Consider the following 19,006-nt stretch of genomic DNA (forward strand, 5'->3'; position numbering starts at 1 on the left):
GCAAAGAAATTCTCTACATCAAAAAATGCAATGATCTTTAAATCCTGCTGCTGCAAGTGGGCACAATTAAATGTATCTGCACAGTGCTATGTTATACTAAAACACTTAAAGAAAAGGCAAAATCCAAATGTTCCACTTGCTGTAAAAACACAAATACAGAATGGGATGTGTTTTTATGGTTCATGTTGAATCTTGGTATTTGTATCAGCTTGGGATAAGGTTTAGTACGAACTTATTTAAAACACGGTGTTTTGGTGTTTTGCTGAGAGGCGTTAGCTTGAGTTACCTGCTTTGGAGCCAATGATGATTCTCAGTAAACTACTGCACACTAACCTTATAAAAGCAAATCAAAGTTGTTGGTGAGGTATTTTTTTTCCCCACTTTATGCTGGTTTGCTTTCAAAATGGCCTGTCTGCCTTCAAGCTCAGAAAGCTCAACAACCGTGTAGTTCTACGAAACTCAGAGAACTTCAGTATTTAGACATACATCTGAAGCAGCAATACAAACACTGGAAAAATACTTGGTACTTTCACTCTGAGTAAAGCATGTATGATGCATTGTTGTTTTGAAGTACCTATTATGTAAAAAATAAGAATACTTGTTCTTGATGTAAGCCTTGTTTTTGATTTATTTATTTATTTATTTTTACAGAAAGTGCTAAACTACATTGTTGATTGAAAAAGGGATAACTTACTCCCCTTTCTTCTTTCCTGAGATAAATAAGCTAATAACAGTGTCAAAGGAATAAAGGCCAAGTACATAAATAGCTGGCATGTTCTTTTTATGTGATAAATGTGTAGTCATTTTCTGGTATGGGCTTTTTTAAATACTTGAGTTAGAAGAGAGGCATATTTCTGTTGCATAATGAAAACTTTAGCCAGATAAATGTATACACGATTTTAGTACAGCAGTTTTTAGGCATACTAGTTCCAGTCTTTCAGAGTTCAGAGTCTTTCCAAAACCATGTAATGAGCTGGTAATTCTTCTACGAAGTTGGTGTATTGTCACCTGCTTCCCAGACTGTGGAATTGGACTTGATTTTTAGGAATATGTTGAAAAGAGATGAACAGAGTCTTATACAGAAAAATATTCCTATACAGTTTCTCTTCAGCAAGAAGAGAAACAAGATGGAGGACTAGTCTCTTAAAAGTTACTCCTAATTTTTTACTATTTAAATTGGGGGAGTATTGTCCTTTTTTTTTATTATATATTTAACTCTCTACATCAGTGAAGTAATAGCATTAAAGTTCATAAATTCTCATCAGTCATTAAAGCAAAAGATGAAAAATATGGGTCACTTGTTATCTTAATTAACACATACCTGATGTTTTCAAAATGAAGTGTCAAGAAGTAAAGGGCAAGTTTGTGTTCAATTAATGTATTCACAATATTTCTCCCATAACACCTCCTAATCCCCTTTAGAAATTGTGTTCATCTGGGGAAGAAACAATTTTCCCTGATAAATATGCAATGTGCTTTTTTGCATATGGGATTGAGTTAGCGTCCTATTCTGTATCCCTTGTAAAGTCTAAACATTCTTAATTTAGTGTAAAACAGATCTTTCTACATTTGAGAAAGGGAGGCATGTTTTACTTTCTGAATACTATTTAACCTGGTCAAATACATTCTGCAAGATGAATTGTATTATTTTTCAGAATCAAAAACAGCACTGGTAACCAAAATGTATCTAGAGATACATGTAATATTTTTCTAAAAAACATTTTATACAATTAATATAACAAGATCCGTAATTTCATGTTCAAATCATAGTTCACAATGGCTACCATGCAATGCTATTCTTTGCAAAATAAAAGCACATTACTGATATAATGATTCCTTAGATTAAAAAAAATATTGTTGTGTGTAAATTATTAATCTCTGCTTTGGCAACCGTCATAAGAACTGTAGCACATTGCAGCTGGCTGCTTGGAAAGTAAGTCACCATGGGTAAACCCTTATTGCATGTGGTGGTCTTCTCTACGGGTATATGAGATACCTGAATGGAAATCATGTTATCTTTGCTTTCTTCTTGCCTTGATTAGATCAAGATTCCTATTCATATACTTGCAACACTTGTTTTGTATTGTCTTGTATTTTTCATCTCTCTTCTTTTTCTTACCTATATTGACTGATGTTCCTTCAGACCTGTAATTGTGTTTTTGGCATCAGGTGTTAGGCATTTAGACTCCAGATCTGAATTATGAGCTAAAAGTATACTTTATTTTATAGTATGTTATGCTCTTCTCACCCTCACCTTGTTGTTGGAGTCACTAATGAATTGAATAATTGTACCTAATCCAAACTGATCAATTTGCATTTGACATAAATGGGAAGATAGCCAATTGCACTTCCAAAGAATGTTCCTACCCTTAACTGTTTGAAGAAGCCTGCATTGCATGCTTTCTATCCTTCTCACTCCACACTCCTTTTTTCAGCTAATTTTCAGCTAATGTCTTTAACAGACCTTAAAAGACTTGTGTTCCTGTACCTCCATAATCCCTGTTAAAAAGGCACAGAATCATTAGGGTTGGAAAAGCCCTTCAAGGTCATCTGGTCCAATCATCACCCTACTACCACTGTCACCCTCTAAACCATGTCCCTAAGCACCAAGTCCAACCTTTCCTTGAACACCCCCAGGGATGGTGACTCCACCACTTCCCTGGGCAACCTGTTCCAATGCCTGACTGCTCTTTCTGAGTAGAAAAGGCTCCTAATTTCTAACCTAAACCTCCCCTGGTGAAATATAAACAACAAATGCTTAAGCATTGTTAAACATACAAATTTAAAACACACAAACAAAACAATGATTTTTCTAAAGCCTAGAAGAAGCCTATATTTCCGAGGGAAATATACTCACAATAATAAAGTTTACTTATGTCAGTACCAAGCCATAAAATATATGGTATTTCCAGAATAAAATGTCATAAAGCACTATATTTACATGACTAATACTAGTTTATTGGACAAAATATAGCATGTGTAACTATGTGACTTGCAAATAAGTCATTTACAAACATCCCTGGCACTCAGGATCTTCTATCTGTGAACAAATGGTTTCAAAAAGGAAAGTGATCCTGGGCAGTAGTCTGACCAAGGGACTTAAAGAAGTTGTTGGCAAGTTCCTCTTAAGCCAGTTTGTGCCTGCGGATTTTTTCAGAATTGTGCATGTATTGAGAAAGGAGTTAAAACTGAAGCAGGGGGGTCTTGTTTGGCACTGACCCTGAGCATGGTACAGGGCCCAAGACAGATAGTGTACAAAAGCTGTCACAGAAAGCTATAGGGTGGGTGTCTCAAAGGAGCTGACGTGCTGGGCAGAAACAGCAGGTGATGGTGACACAGCTGAGGGTAGGAACAAGTTCAGCAACATTGGCCCCACAGGAACACCAACAGGCCTGCTGCATCCTAGGAGCTGGCTCTGAGCTCTGGGAACTAACACTGCCTGGCTCTGAGAAAGCCTGTGGAGTGGCCTGCTCAGCAATGTGCAGCCACCACACTTCTTCCGCCTGCCTTCTGCTGACAGGGGTTGGTGTGTGTGAGGAGTGGGACATTTCCTGCATAATGGCCACTTGTGCCCCACCATCAGCCCCTCTGCTGGTGTTCAGGGCTGCAGCCTTGTGCCAGCATCTCTCCTCAGGGGATCCCTGCAAATCCTGGGGCCAAGACAGTGCTGCTCCTGCTGCTTGCTGTGTCAGCACTGTGGAGGCAGCCATGGGCTGCTGAGGAATGTGGTGTTTCCTGTGAGGGCTGTGGTGGCTAAACATGGGTGCTTGAAAGTCAACTAAAGCTGTTACTGAGTCAGAAAAAAACAACGGTAGGTGGGTTAGAAGAGCCTACAGAGGGGAGAGGGAAAGGTGATGGAGGCGACAGCTAGTGAGAAAGATTTCACCAGATTGTAGGAGAGTGTTTTGTCTGTCTAATCGAGCGCAGAAAGGCAGCGCTATGGCATATGTCCTTTTTGTGAAAGAAAAATGAGGGACTTCGGTGACCCTCCTCCTTCCCCTCATGCCCAATAACTTCAGTCCTTAGATGTGTGCTCCCAGTTACCTCAATACTGTGTATGGGGGCACTGGGATACTTTATCTCAAGTTGCACACAAAATTCTTCCAAACTAGCCTACCACAAATTTCATGAGAGATGCATGTCTGCAGTAGAGAAAGGGTGTGTGTTTGGAGTGAGATGGATAAAATTCCTAAGGATGGTAATTATTACAAGGGCTTTATTACCTAGCTTCAAAACAAGATCTGGAAATTAAGCATTCAGTGTTGAGGTGGTATAAAACACTATTCTGTGGTAAAGAAGTAAAATATTATTCTGTACTAAATAAAGCAGAATGGGCTACTTGAGACCTCCACAAACTGTTCAAAGCTTTCAGGAGCAATTTTTAGTTGCTTGAAGTCATTATGCTTTTGAAGAGAAAGAAAGGTTGCTTTTAGTTTTTACTTGAACTGCAGTGAGCAGCTAATTCTACCTAGTTAGAAGTGGCAAATTCATTTATGAATTTTGCATCCCTAATTAGTGTTTTAAAAAGCTTCCTTTTTGTAATCCCTATGCATTTAAATTTCATTAAATATAAACAAATGAAACTAAGATTATAAGAATTTTTGTTAGTTTACACATAAAGTAATTGATCATTTATAGTAATTAGCTGGAGCAAGAAAACATCTTTCTTTTTTAAAGTCACCTGGAATAAATGATTAAACAGTGATGGAGCAAATATAAATTTGAAACTTTTCAGTGATACAGTTCTTGGAAGATGGGAGCTAAATCAAGCCACTTTGGATTTTTGTCAAATTTCACCAGAGTTAGGTAGCAGTTTATGATGAACTTTGAAGTACTTATTAAACTTGGCCTGAGTGTTGCTGTTTACTGAGACAGTATTTAGGAGTGAAGCATATTGTCCCAGAACACTGACTGGAATATGGCAGATCAAGGAATTTGATCACTGTTTTTCTGAATATTTTGTTATATGTGTTTGATTTTGCTGAAGTGTGATATCCACTACAATAATCTGCCCAGGAAACTTCTGTTGCAATGAAATGAGTAATATTTTTGGTATTAGATGTGCTTTTCATTCAATAATACATTTTTCCCTCTGTCTTAAGCAATGTGTGCTCAAATATTCATTTTTAAGTGCTTACGTACATAGTCTGTTTAAGGAGCTTAACCTCAGCTTTTCTTGGGACACATGTAAGAACCAGCTGTAGTCTTGATATGATGCCTATGGTAAGTTTGAGTCATACTTCTATCAGAGCAGGGAAAATGTATATAGAAGAAAGGTATAGCTACGTCTAAGTGCATGCATTCATACTAGTCATCTAAGAAAAGTGATTTTTTTTTTTTCTTTTAGATGCCAATCTGTTTATTAATGGTCAAAGGTCATTTGAAAATACTGAGCTTCCTTGACTGTTTAAGTAACTGACTTGAAGTTAGTCAAGAGCATTGCTTTGCTTCCAGTTCACGCTGACCCTTTTCCCTTTTGCAGTCTGAACATGACTGAGGTAAACTGAAGATTGACTTTCCAGTTGTTGTCTATTATACCTCTAACAAGAGAGGGATACAAGGCTTGTTGCTACAGAAATTCTAGCACTGAAGAAAAGAGGTATGAGATGTTGAATCTTGACCCTGAGGTATCATCAAAATAGCTGTTGTGGTATATGTAGCAAAGGTTTATACCTGACCTTTATTATGCTTGAAAAGTTAAAGTGGTTTTGCCAAATCTGACTGTTGTTATATGGAGGTTGACGAGGATTCAGGAAAATGCTGTACAATACTGCAGAATTGTTCCATGTTGTTAACATTTTTATATTTAAAAAAATAATAATAGCTTTTGGTTTGAGAGAAGTCTTAAGGAAAGTTGAACAACTTTCCCTCCCCTGTTCCAACTCAGTTAATTGTTCCTGACTATAGGACTTCCTAAGAAGCCTGACTATAGGACATCCTAAGAAGCTTTCTTGCATAGTGCAGAGGGCTAGTATCTGAACTAGCATTACAGTGAAACAGATCAGCTTTGACACCACTTATGTAGTTTCGTTATGCTTGAATTTGAGTACATCTAAGTGTGTTACTGTCCCTTGATTTCTTTTGATTTGTATCTGATATTTTGGAGTATATAGAAGGAGAAGGAGCTCCTTTGTGGTATCATAGCAGTTAGACGCTCGTGTTCAATTCCCTGTATAATTAAATTGACTCTTTAATTGGAATTTAGCTAATATGTCTGTTCATAGCAAACAAGTTTTTACTATTTTCTTTTCCCTTCTTCCTTTGCCTGCATAGCTGTGTATTGGAGTTTGTAACTAAAATTAGGCAGATTGCATGCAACTCTGTATATAGCAGATATTTTTCTATCAGCAGTTGTCCAAGCAGGGTACCAAAAAGCTTAAAATAGCTTTGGAAAGAAGAAGTGAATTACAAAAAAAAAAAAGTGCCAAAGTAATCTCTTACAGCTTTAAGTCAAAATAGGTAAGTGACTATAAGCAATTAGCATTGATTTTAAATTCTGTAATAGACAGCAATAGTTATAACTTAAAAGGTAGGCGTAAAATGTAAGGGCTTGAGATCAGGAGTTTGCTGCACCGGATCTTGTTTTCTTGTGTGACAATCGCTTCTGTTTTACAAATTATTACCTCAGTGCTGTACTCACACACACACATGCATGCTGTTTATTGACCTAGGGTAGCTTTGGAAATGTTCCTTTGGAAATATGTTGGAGTGGAAAATCTCATCTTAATATTAATAAAATACTTTTAATTGGAAATGGTTGCTTTTGTGGAATTTAGCTAAGATATACTGAAGATGCATACTGAGAAAAGACTCCATTGCAAATTTAGTTTCTGTCCAAGAATAAAGGAATTCAGAAAGATTAATAAAGGCACAAATGCTTTTTAGTGCATTTTAGGACCTACAGCATTCACCTTTATCCTTTTTTCCATTTATATTGAAGTACTTCCAAACTATGTGAAGGCATCTCTACTGGCACACACAGGAGCTCTGAAAGGTACTTTAGCCCAACAAGAAAAAAATATGGAGAAGATCAGTAAAGTGACAGACGAAGTAATGACAGGACTAACTTGTTTCTTTTGATTTGGAACACAACAGCATAAAAAAAGAGTCCTCTAGCTGTTTATTCCACATTCTTTCTAACCAAGTTATGTATCTTTTTAGGCCAAGTGTCCTTGGGCTTTCTTTAGTAATTGCTTCTTTTTTTCTTTTTGTCATTGAATAATAGCTTAATTACCATACTAAATCTCCATCCTAACTGCTCCATAAACAAATTAGACCTCTCCTTATGCATTTTTTTCTTTGTTTCATCCCTTTTGTCCATATTTCTTAATTTTTGAATAATATAATTTTGTGCTATGAACAGGTCAGTCCCATTTTAATTTGACATTAGTCCCTTTGTGTTCTGCCTCATTTCTCCCATGCATAATGAAGTGTTTGTCACCTGCACAAGGGAGAGGGCCTTAATGAATTGCACAGGGTGTGCTCTAATTGACAGTAATACATTCTGTATTTTTTAATTAAATCTGTAGAACTCCCTCATCTAAGGTGGATAATTGTTTCCTGAATTATGCCCTTCTATTTTTATCAGTTTCCCTAATCTTAAAATTTAAAGTCATTGTCATTTGCATGACAATGAATGCATCTTCTTTAATCAGCATATAATATTCACAGTTGTCTCTACTGCTTCAGAAATAATGGACTGATGTAAAAATAATAATAATAACAAAATAGAGGGCATAATATAGACCCAGAAATGATTTCAGAAAATGTCCAAATGATTGATCAAAGCACAGATGAAATTTTTCATTGTATTTTCAACTTGAAAAGGCCTTAAAAGTATAACCTTGGCCTATTTCATTCATAATTTCAAGGTAGGTTAAATCATCAGTGTGCAGAGGGTCACTAAGAGTTCAGGAAAAAACTAAATCCCATATAAGTCCTTTGGGCCTGATTCAGCGCTCTTTGAAGTCAATGGGATATTTTTCTTTGCGTTAGCACAAATAATAGTAATTAATAGTCTCACTTTGAGAAGTTCCTGAGTGAAACAAACAATGGAATATGTTTAGAAAATTTCAGCGTGGCTGGTTTGAGTGATGAAACAGTACTCACTAGAGGGTGAGGTTGGCCATTTATATTCTGTTGTGAAACAGGAGTGCATCGGTTTTGGGGAGTGCAGGGGTCTGGTAGTGCACACAGAAATGATATCAAAGCCTCTTTAGCACAGTTCTTGGCTGGAAGGTCAGCTGTCATCCTTGATTTTGGCTGTTCGAAAGGCTGTCACCTGTAAAAACCCTCATGAGTATTGAAGGCTGGAGCAAGCTCTTAAGAGCCTTTTTTTTTGTCTTCAGTGTATGTTTCTAATCATTGTAGTAATTAGTTGCTAAAGGAGAACTAGCTAAGATGCCACTGAGTGCGATTCCAATTTGAACCAGCTGTGGGATCTTATAGAAGCCAATTAATTGTGAGTTTTTATAATTCTGAAAGACAAAGGGTAATTTACAAACAGGTGAGAATTCCTTCCTAAATGTGTATGCATGAATATCCATGTGCATGCGTATCCGTGCAAACATGCATTATGTTTGCTTATGTCTATATATTTACCTAAAAAAAATTAAAGAAGTAAATCTAACATATTAACTCATGAAGGAGTTGGTGAAAAATGAATTGCAAAATCTCACCCTGGCCTTGCTTTTTATTTATATAAAGCTCTGAAAGAAAATTTAAACATATTAATGTTGATAACATAGACCCAATACATCCCTTTTTAACATCACAAGACAATTTATTAAGCTTTCATTGATCTGGTAGTTTTAAATTAATACAAATTACTCAAATGATAAATCATCTGGAGTTCTGCAATGTAATGAATCTTTACATTTAAGTCTTCTCACTTCAAGAGCAGTGCAATAGAATACACAACTCGGTGGTATTGTTAGATGGGATTAAGCAAAACATTGATATGTTTCTTTAGTGTCATCCTTTAACATTTGACTATTTGTACCCAATATTGATCCTAGCTGAGACATGAATATTAGCCAACACATGAATTCTTACATTTCACTATTCCACCAAAATATGCATTTCAAGCTATTAAATCAAATGGTGTATATATATATTTATTCTATGCTAGTGGATTCAACTTAGATTTTGCATATACGACTGTTTCTATAGTAACTGATGCACTTCAAAGGAGGCTATAGCAATTTTTTTTTTTTTTTAAATATAGAATGCACAACAAAATATGGGATAATGTGAGAACATTATATAATTTTAGACAATTTCGGGAAGCTTGGTGTTTGTAAAGAACTCATAGATGATGAACATGCCTCTGCAAATATACTTCTGTTATTTGGAACTGTGACCAGTTTGGAGGGAAAATAGAGACAAAAAATGAATGAAATGTAAACGATGTATTTAGAATAGAGTTCCTGAACTTTCATCACCCTCCCCCCCCTCCCCCCCAAATCTAGTGTTTGATAGAAATTTGATTGTTTTGTTTATTTTGATGGGGAATATTTATCAAATGGGGGTTGGAGCTCTGGAAGAGAGAGCAGGACTTACATCTACATAACAGATTGGCCTGAAGGCTAGGGAGACTCAATCTAATGGACTGATTTTTGAGGCATCCATTCTAAGCTTTTATTCCTATGTTCTAACCACTGTATTGCTGGATTTTCATGGTACTTGAAAGTTTTCTTCTTTTAAATTAAGAATATGAAAGCTCTTATTTTCATTCCTGCATAGAACAAGAAGTTGTATAAAACTTGAATTATTTTGTTAAGCAAGATACTTGTTTCTTCAGTTCTAAGTGAACCACTGTTTTTATTTTGCAGTGCTTAATTGACTCTATCACAGTTTAGGGTGTTCACATTCTGTTGTGTGATTGTTTTTGTATCTGACTGTGTGTTTGTAGAGAGGTGCCACCTAAAACTTTCCACCAATTGAATTCTCCAGTAAAATAATTGAATTATTGAATTTAGTTATAGAATTGACTTGTTTAGGGTAGCTTCCCTCATATATCTGAGTGCTAACCACTTCCTCTCTGAGGAATTTCTAGGAAGTCAATCTCAGTGTCCTCAAACAGCTTTTAGGGATATCTAAATATCACATAAAGAGTATTGTTCAATGAGGGTGAAAATGATGAAGGCTGAGTTTTTGGCATCAAAATTAGTTTGTTACATCAGATAACAAAGTTTACTCTATTAGCCTAAAAAGTAAGTCTTCTAAATCACAGGTTGTTTTGCTAACTGTAGTTATAAGTATTAATCATGATGACAGTACTGTAGAAATGCTATTTATGCTATTCATTAATGACATAACACCACCCCTATCCACATACCCCTGTATGGAAAACATTAATGTGATATCAATAGTATCTAATCAATATAGCTGGTGAGAAGCAGAAAGAAGGCTAGATAAATAACATATGTAACTACAAAATGGAAAGTACTTCAAATCTATTACAAAACGTTTATCTTTATTTGTGCAAACTTCTGTTTAACTTTGTCTAAAGTGTTAATTGTGTCCACATAAGAAAAAGCCATTTTATTTAACTAGATTCGCAGGTGAATACTCCATTTGTGTACCTATTAAGAGTGCTTAAAAGTTAGAGTGCCCTTTGCTTAAGGATAAGACCTTGTAACAAAACTTTACAGTCATAAAAATTAAAAAAAAAAAAAAAAAAAAAAAAGGGGGGGGGGGATGGGACATGTTTTATAATGATCCAAGTATCTGTTTAGATTGAAAAGCCCACACAAGCCAGCAATCCAGTAGTTAGTAGTCAAATAATATTTGTTTAGTTAGAGAGAAAGTTCTAATTGTGAAGCCAACTTTTAGATCCGGTTAAATGGCTTTGTGGAAAATAGATGCAATTGCAGAGACATTAGTCATAATATCGGCAATACATATATGATCTGATGCTGTTGAACAAGTAATTGAATTTTAGGGCCTTCATTTTTTATTTTTGTTCCAAGACTGGCACTTGACCAACCAAATAAGATTACTCTAAACTTTGTAATTTACGTGTTATACTTTACTGTTCAGAAAAGTAAACTTTACTAGTGTTGGCAATCTGCTCATGAAATTCTGTTTGACCAGAAATTCTGTTCTTCACAAGGACTTACCACTGCTCTGGAGTTTCTCTAGATGGAGCTGCCTCATGCTTCAGTGGGCATGTGATTAACACACCCACATTCTTGTTACTACTGTATAGTTTCTCAAATTGAGAGACTGATCTTTTCCATGTTGAGATCCTTCAGGAAAACCTGATGAAGAATTTTAGGACTACGATACTGTGAAAACTGACGAAGATTGAAGCGCCTAATGGGAAGGATTTAGAAGGTTCAGCTATATCAAGAAAACACATATCTCTATATTTGTCTAATTGTATGTGAAAGTTATTTGAATCCCAATTGCTTTTCCGAATTAAGGATATGATGTTAGCCTGTGTTCGTAAAGAACAGCTCTACTTTGACATAGCAACATATAAAAAAATAAGGTAGACTTCTGTCCTTTTTCCAGTGATATTATTGCACTTTTATACTTTGAAGAGACTTGCTAGAAGGGCGGAGTGATGCTTTAGTTGTGATATTCTTCCTCATGAGGCTCATGGAGGCTCATAAGGCCCAGTCAAGATAATTCTGAAAAATTACATTTTTTTTTTTTGTTATAATCTTGACGACGTTCCTTAAGCAGAAGGTTGATGTGACATACTCTGTAAGACTTGTGTACATTTATATAGGAAATAGAAGGGAATGGAAAAAGACAATAAATACCACCTATCAGGAATGTTTAATATCAGTTCATGTGTCCTGTTTATTCCATAAACAAATTGTCCCAAATCCATAAGATGAGACTTTTCTGTCTCAAAAGCTCAAGACTCTCTTTTGCTTTGGATGCCCTTAGAGCTCTTCATATTCACAAGGCAATCAGATCACACCAAGCAAGTCCAATACAGAAAAAGCAAGTTTGTCAGTAGTGCAGAGATTATTTCTCACACTTGTCTTCATGTGATGTTATTTTCTGAGAATAAGTAGATTTTATGTTATGCAGAATCTGACAGAAGTTCAGTCTTTAAAATGCTTTGTCAGATTTGTCTATTTACCTATTTTATTGATTTACTGGTAGCATAGGTAAATAAAATGCATTGGTGATGAAACTAGGAAGGTAAGGTTTTTAAATTGAATATGCCTGCTTTTTTTTTCTTCCCAGAATTTCCTTATCAGAAACTTGAGCTAGAATATACAACCTTCAGACAGCATTCTTGCCAGATCTCTTAATTGCAATTATATATCAGATATTTTTGAACTAAAGTTTACCTTGAGCACAAGTGTATTGTTACCTCTGTGTTTTTCTTGACTTATTTCAGCAAACTACAAAAGCAATTTATAATATCTTTCACTTTAAGCTTTTTCAAAATTTACCCACTCATTTTCCATTTCTGCCTCATTAATTTTTGGCATATGTTTTTAAATCCAAACCCAAAAATACATTGGATCCTGGAGAGCTATTCCTCATTTCCTTTATTTCTTTAATGGTGGTGAGTTCTCATAAAAAAAAAAAAAATCAGTATGAGTTTTGAATAGCTGATTGAGCGATGATATTTAGAAACGACGGCTAAATAATAGACAAATTGACCATTAATAGCACACAGCTTACTGTATTCATTTTGAGATTGCAATTTTTTATTTAGTATTCATAACTCAGATCATTCAGGTATCTAGGTTATTTAACTGTAATTGAGTGTAAGGTGGTCTTTAGGGAAGATGTTTATAAATATTTGTAACTGATGTATGCTTTCCACTCAGGCCTCAGTGGAATTATGTAGGGTTGTTATTTTAATCAAAGGAAATCTTTGAAGATGAAGAGATAATTCTGACTTAAACTGTGATGACTTATGCACACATATGCAGATTTTTCAACTTCTTTTTAATGCTGCTTTTGATTTTTCCACGTTTGAAAAATACAACAAATTAACTTTGTCATGCTTTAAAATGCTGGAAAATCACTTATCGTTGGTTAAAGTGTAGTTACAAATATCTTGAGAACAGCGGTGGTTCTTCTCATACATACTCTCAGTTAAATTAGGTCTTTCTATTTTGCATTTAATATTGCCGGAAAAATTCTAGGCCAAATATTCTTGAAGATGAAAGAAGAAAGATTGTGTTCTGCTACTTAAATACCTAGAACTACAAGGAGGCACTCTGGGAGCTTGTACAACCTAGGCTGTCTTGTCATAATATTGCAGAGGCTGTTGCAACACTGGCTTCTGTTGGACAGCATGTTCCTGTCACTTGTGTGTTGTGTTTTGTGTTTTTTTTTTCTTCCCCACTGCACCCTACTTTCTTCTTCTTTACCCAAAAAATCAAGATAATAAAGATATTATAGAGCGGATGGACTGTAGCTGGCTATGGTGTGCCACAGGAGGAACTCTAAGATGCTTGTTCAAAACAGCTTTATGATTTTTGAATATGAGCCTGCACATACTCAGAATATAGTGAGAATTTCTGTTTACACTGTAGTCCTCTACGGTGGTTTTCTGATAGCACTGATGCTTTATGCTGAAATCCTGTGTTTTCTGGCTGGCCATCACAATGAGTTCTGCTGGACTTTACAGACAGGTTAATATATTTTGTTGTTTAATTCCTTTTGAACAAGTCTTAATCTAGCTATCTAATTGAATAGATTTTTTTTTTTTTTTTTTTAATAATCACTTTAATTCTTCAAATAGCCCAGCATTCTGTATTGAAAACAGTTCTGAAAATCTCTGTCCTGTGTTCTTTGGAGAGGGAAAGAATGTAGACTAAAAGAGTTTAAGAAAAAAAAAAATGTTGAAAAGAGGTATGCTTTGCTCTGGGAATACTTGAGGAGGTGAACACTTAAAGGAATTCTCGAAAATAGATTATGCTAGGTTGAGTAAGGGATTTTGGACAGTTTTTTTTTTTTTAAAAAAAAAAAAAGTTTTTGTGGGGGCAGGGAGCTTTATCAGAGTTACCCATCTGTGTATAGATATATATACACAGATATAGATATATATACACTATACACAGGCTTTTATAATGGACAGTTGGTTGGTTCCAGTGAATTCCAGTCTGAAGGGGGCTACATGTGCGTCCTTCAGTCTGAGGGTATGTACCTAGTTGTTTCAAATCCCAGATAGACACCAGTGACCATCAGATCTGGGAGGCCTTTTTCTCAGTCTCTTGCTGGAGATTCATCCCAAATAGAATACTCTTATAGTATATATATAGTAAATACTCTTATAGTAACCTCAGTCACCTCAGATGCAGCAGGGATTTGGGTGATACGTGTAGTAACTTGGTAGTTTGTTATTAGTTTTATTATGGGTTCTGTGTTCATTGTTTATTCTGTCTAGTTAGGAATTTGGGAAATCCTTCTATTAAGCTCAGATTTTGGAATTTTGCAGTGTTATTTCTTACCCATATATAGCTCAAGATATAGTAACCTTTTCTAGAAAACAAATGATTATGTCTAGTGAATAAGGAACACTAGTTGTTAGATTCTGTTTGCAGACATTTTGGGGTTCTATAGTGGTTTGTTAAAGTTATGAGAGCTTTCTGAATGTTATATGTAACAAGGGCATTATGTCTGGTTTCTTCAGCATACAAGACTGCTCTGATCTTCCGAAAGAAATGGATCACTCTGGACCTCTTCTTGCACTCATTGGAATAGTGCTGCTTCTACCTTTAAATGGTGTGACCCATGACCCTAGTTATAGAGTCTCACTCTTTCTTTTAAGAACTTCTTTTTATTTCAGTCACTTTTAGCTCTTCATTTCTTGTATTTCAGTGGAGGGGCACAGCTGATTGATTTGGCGTAATACATGACCTCCTGCCCTCTGGGAAGTCAGTGAATTCATCGTTGTTGAAGCTTTTCTAAGAGATATTTCCAGGGCTCATTTTAAATCTAAATTTGATTCTGCTAGCAGACATTTCTGTGTGACAGTTTCATTTACTTCACATGCTAATCTGTCAGATAACATGGCATCTCTCACTGCCACCAAATTCACAGTATTCATTTATTAGCTTTACATTGCAACAAATGCAAAAATAGGTTCACCTTAATGCTGAACCTTGCCATTACATTTCAGGCTCTGTACAACTACTGATGGTTTGAGGTTATAGTGCTTGTAAGAGGTCTGTAATCTCTGGAAGTAGTTATGTAGAGATTGAAGAACAATTTGGTTAGATACTCTCAAATATTTAAAATGATCTTCTGTTTTTGTGCCATGCATAACGTGATTTGCATGAAAACAACACCTGCATATCTTTGTGAGCAGTTTTTCAGAGTTTACACATCATTCTTCCTATGCTGCACTGAAAACAATATTCAGTGATTTCACAGCAGTCCTGAGAATAGCAGATTTGATGTCTGTTGTTCTTCAGGCATGTTATTGAAGTTCTAGTTTTGATTGCCACCAAGCATTTGATAGGAAAGCATTTTTAAATGAGTCAAATATCCAAATTAATCAGGCATTTCTTATTGACCCATTTTATTTCTTTTTTTTTTTTTTTTTTTTTTTTTTTTTTCTTGGGGAGGGAGGGGGAATAACAAAATTATTTCCTTTTAGGATGCTGTACCTCTCCCATAAATCATATGAAGAGGTACTGTTTCTACAACACAGAGTTGCTTTAAGTGAGCTTTGTGGATTGGGTCCCTGGATGTTGCACATCACTGATACTTTGCAAGTTGAAATGTTCCTATATAAGGGTGGTATTTGGTGAAAAATGTGCTACATCTCAAGAGATCAGCCCTGCTATTAGGTTGGATGGGAATGTGAGGTGTTTAAACTCTGCTTCAAAGAGCAGTTCAATGGATCGTGTAAATATTTTCCTTTTTCAAAGACAGGAGACCAAGTCACAAGAGACAAATTTCCTGTTGCCATGCATTAAGCCATTAGTTGACCTAGTTCAAAATTTAAACCTCTTCATCCCAAATGAGTGTCCCACTAACTATTCCGCTGTCTCATTATGCAGCATCAGGCAGAAGAATCGTACTATAAATTTCCATTTGGAACATAAGTTGGCTAAATAAACAATTATAAATTTAAGAAAAACATGCCTTTCGTTTCACTCAGAAGTTGACTAGTAGAATGTGCAAGTTGTTGAATAACAGTGATGGAGAAGTGGTTAATATTGATAACTATTTGGCTGCTGCTACCTGAGATGTTCAGATGCCTCTTAGCAATGCAGATGCTGGGAACCAATTTGAAATTAATATTGCTATAATTAAATGACTTTAAATGTATTGTTTATTTCTTGCCAGGATTGTGCATGGTTCCAAAGAGAACATAATTTAATGACACATCTGTAGAATTTTTGCTTTTACAAATTAGTAAAATAACACTTATGAAATGCAACTCCTTCTGTTATTATTTTCTTTCTACCAGACCTAGTGAATATTTGGCATTGTTGCTCTTGTGTAGGAGCTGTTTGTTTGGGATTCAGAAGTGTTTGGAATTGTGGCATTTGGGTGGAAGAACCAAGGCATTTTAAGAAAGATATGTTTTTTCCTTTACAAGTGACACACTGTCTTCTGTTGCCACTATAAGTTATTAATATTTTAGGTTTTGGGGGTTGTGTTTTTGTGCACATGTGGCTTAATGCTGGTACTTGTTCCAGAGTTTCTCTCTGCAAACTCACAGTATGTGAAAGCGTTTCTGGTTCCTGTTTTAGGTACGTGTATGTTGATGATGAAATTAAGTGTAAGAATACAGAATCTGTACTCCATTATGATCTCCAGTATCTTCATCTAGTACTAGTTCTTAATTCATGGAGCTAGAGAGCAGAAGTGTAAGGGAGAATGCAGACACTTAGCTAAGACACTATGTTGCTGACTGCCAGTATATATATAATTCTTCTGTCCTCTTTCTTACCTATGATTTTAGCACTGTATGAGGAGTAAGACATCAGCTAAGGCTATAACCATCACACCGTGCAGCGGGAGATACTTGCTGAATATTATATTTTTGCATAGACAATGTTCCTGTTGAAATTCATAAATTATAAAACAAAAAATGGAAGAGCTGAGGAAGGGAGAGGGATGTTAGTCATTGACATCAGTAGAGTGGGATCTGGTAGCAAAAGGCTTTATGAAAAACAGTCATGTAGTAGTTTTCAAAATGTGAAAACATTTTATGACATGATACTGGGCAGATATGACCCAAATAGGTAGAACACAGACATATAGTTGGCTATCATCAAGATGTTTCACAAAAATGAAAACTACATCCAGTCTACTAGCTACAAAATAGTAGACAATAGCGATGTCCAAGACCTTGATACCTAATGAAAAGCATGATCCCCTTCACAAACAGTAGCTCTCACTGGTAGGTGGCCATTAAATGCTACTACTACCTGCCCAAAAATATTTTTAAGAGCTTAGTTACAGAATATGAAGGCAACATATTTTAAAAGCTTTTTGGACGAGTGTTTGGCTAATCTACCAGGCAATCTGAGATTTAATCAGTCTTGCATATTGCAGCTATTTACATGCATGCAAAGTAAAATTAGACCCCATTGGATAGCCTGATGGTACCAATTAAACCCAATTTAAGAATAAAGTAATATATATTTTTTTTCTGAATGTGAAATAGCAAACTAAAAGTGTAAAACAAACAAACAAACAAACAAAAAACACCAAAACATTCTCATGTGTTATGTTTTATTAGTTTATTCTCTATATGCAGACAATTTTCTTTCCAAGTTGCAAGTTGGCATCTTGATTTAGAATTTAGATCCTGAGAACATGATGAACTTGATATCACTTACATTTTTAATTTCACAGTAATCTTTATTTCTGTAATAGTAGTAGCTGTCTCCTTTATATGAAAAGCTGTTTCAATTGTGGAGGCACAAGTATTTCAGTCATCGTCATGTAGGCTGACTGGGAGGGCTGATTTGCTTGAAAGTCACTTGCCTTGTTTTGTTGGTGGTGCTTTTCTTGCTTTTTAAGGGACCTGGCCTGTTTTTCAGACAGATCAATTTCCCTCCCTTCCTCTTTCTTTCCCTCTCTCTCTCTTTCAGTCTCTCTCTCTTTTATTTATTTTTTTTTACGTGATTAATGGATATATTGGCACAATAAAAGGGCTTGGATGGGGTGTGAGAAGATAGGCAGACAAGGATTGTGTTGCTTTGGCTGCCAGTGCCTTACTGTGCTCGTAGAGGAGGCAACAAGAAATCAGTTGTCTGCAATGCTTTAAAAGTGCTACTGAGTGATAGTAGCTGCTTTTTCTTACAGCGACGAATTGTTGAGAGATTTTTACTTTCCATGAAGCTTCGCTTTTCCACTCCTTCATTTTTACTAGATCTACAGCTAAAATCTAAATTCCACTATTAGTTGCGTGATTATTGTGGCATTTAAGAGCTTAGAAATGTGAATATTCTCCTTTTGCTTGCAGCCATTATTGGAAAATGGAAACACTAAATGCTAATATAATCTGAAAATTCTGCTCTGGTGAAAAGTCTCACATTATACCATTTTGATACTTCAAAGATTTAATGTGATAGAAGCCTAATTTTATATCATAAAAATGCTGTAATTTAAAATTATTATTCTTGTATTGCTTTACGCTTATATGCATGAATACATTGGTATAAAAGTGAACTTGAAAATGTGTTATCTGTTGTGCTGTGTATGAGGAGGTCATTAAAAGCATGGATGGAGAAAACACATTACTCTAGTTTCCCACTGTTTTTGTATCTGTGTGGTTTCACTATCTTATTTTCCAATCTACATCAATATGACTTGTGAATAAGGTGTAAATCAGGCCTTCTTTGTGTGTATATTAGCTGAGTCTGGAGTACTTGCCACATGTTAGCAATAGTAGTTATGGGATACAACTGTTAGCTGACCTGATATTATGCCTAGAAACATTCAGTGACGCCTGTAGGTGTTCTGTTAGAAATAAAAGTTTAGAAAACTTCCAAAGTTACTGGATGCTTCAGCAACAGAAGTAGAAATGCAGTTCAGCTTCCCAACTGTCCTC

The 19,006-nt window shown here is 35.5% G+C and overlaps 1 long non-coding RNA gene across 1 annotated transcript in view; it reads left to right on the forward strand.

Annotated features, from left to right (window-relative positions):
* The first annotated feature begins 5,488 nt into the window (after positions 1-5,488).
* The window catches only part of LOC311436267, a 134,826-nt gene continuing 121,308 nt past the window's right edge, over positions 5,489-19,006 (forward strand). The window contains exon 1 of the long non-coding RNA XR_014692709.1: positions 5,489-5,599. This is a non-coding gene — a long non-coding RNA (uncharacterized lncRNA). The remainder of the gene's footprint in view (positions 5,600-19,006) is intronic.

Source organism: Aythya ferina (assembly GCF_964211825.1).
Source record: "Aythya ferina genome assembly, chromosome: 4".
Lineage (NCBI taxonomy): Eukaryota > Metazoa > Chordata > Aves > Anseriformes > Anatidae > Aythya > Aythya ferina.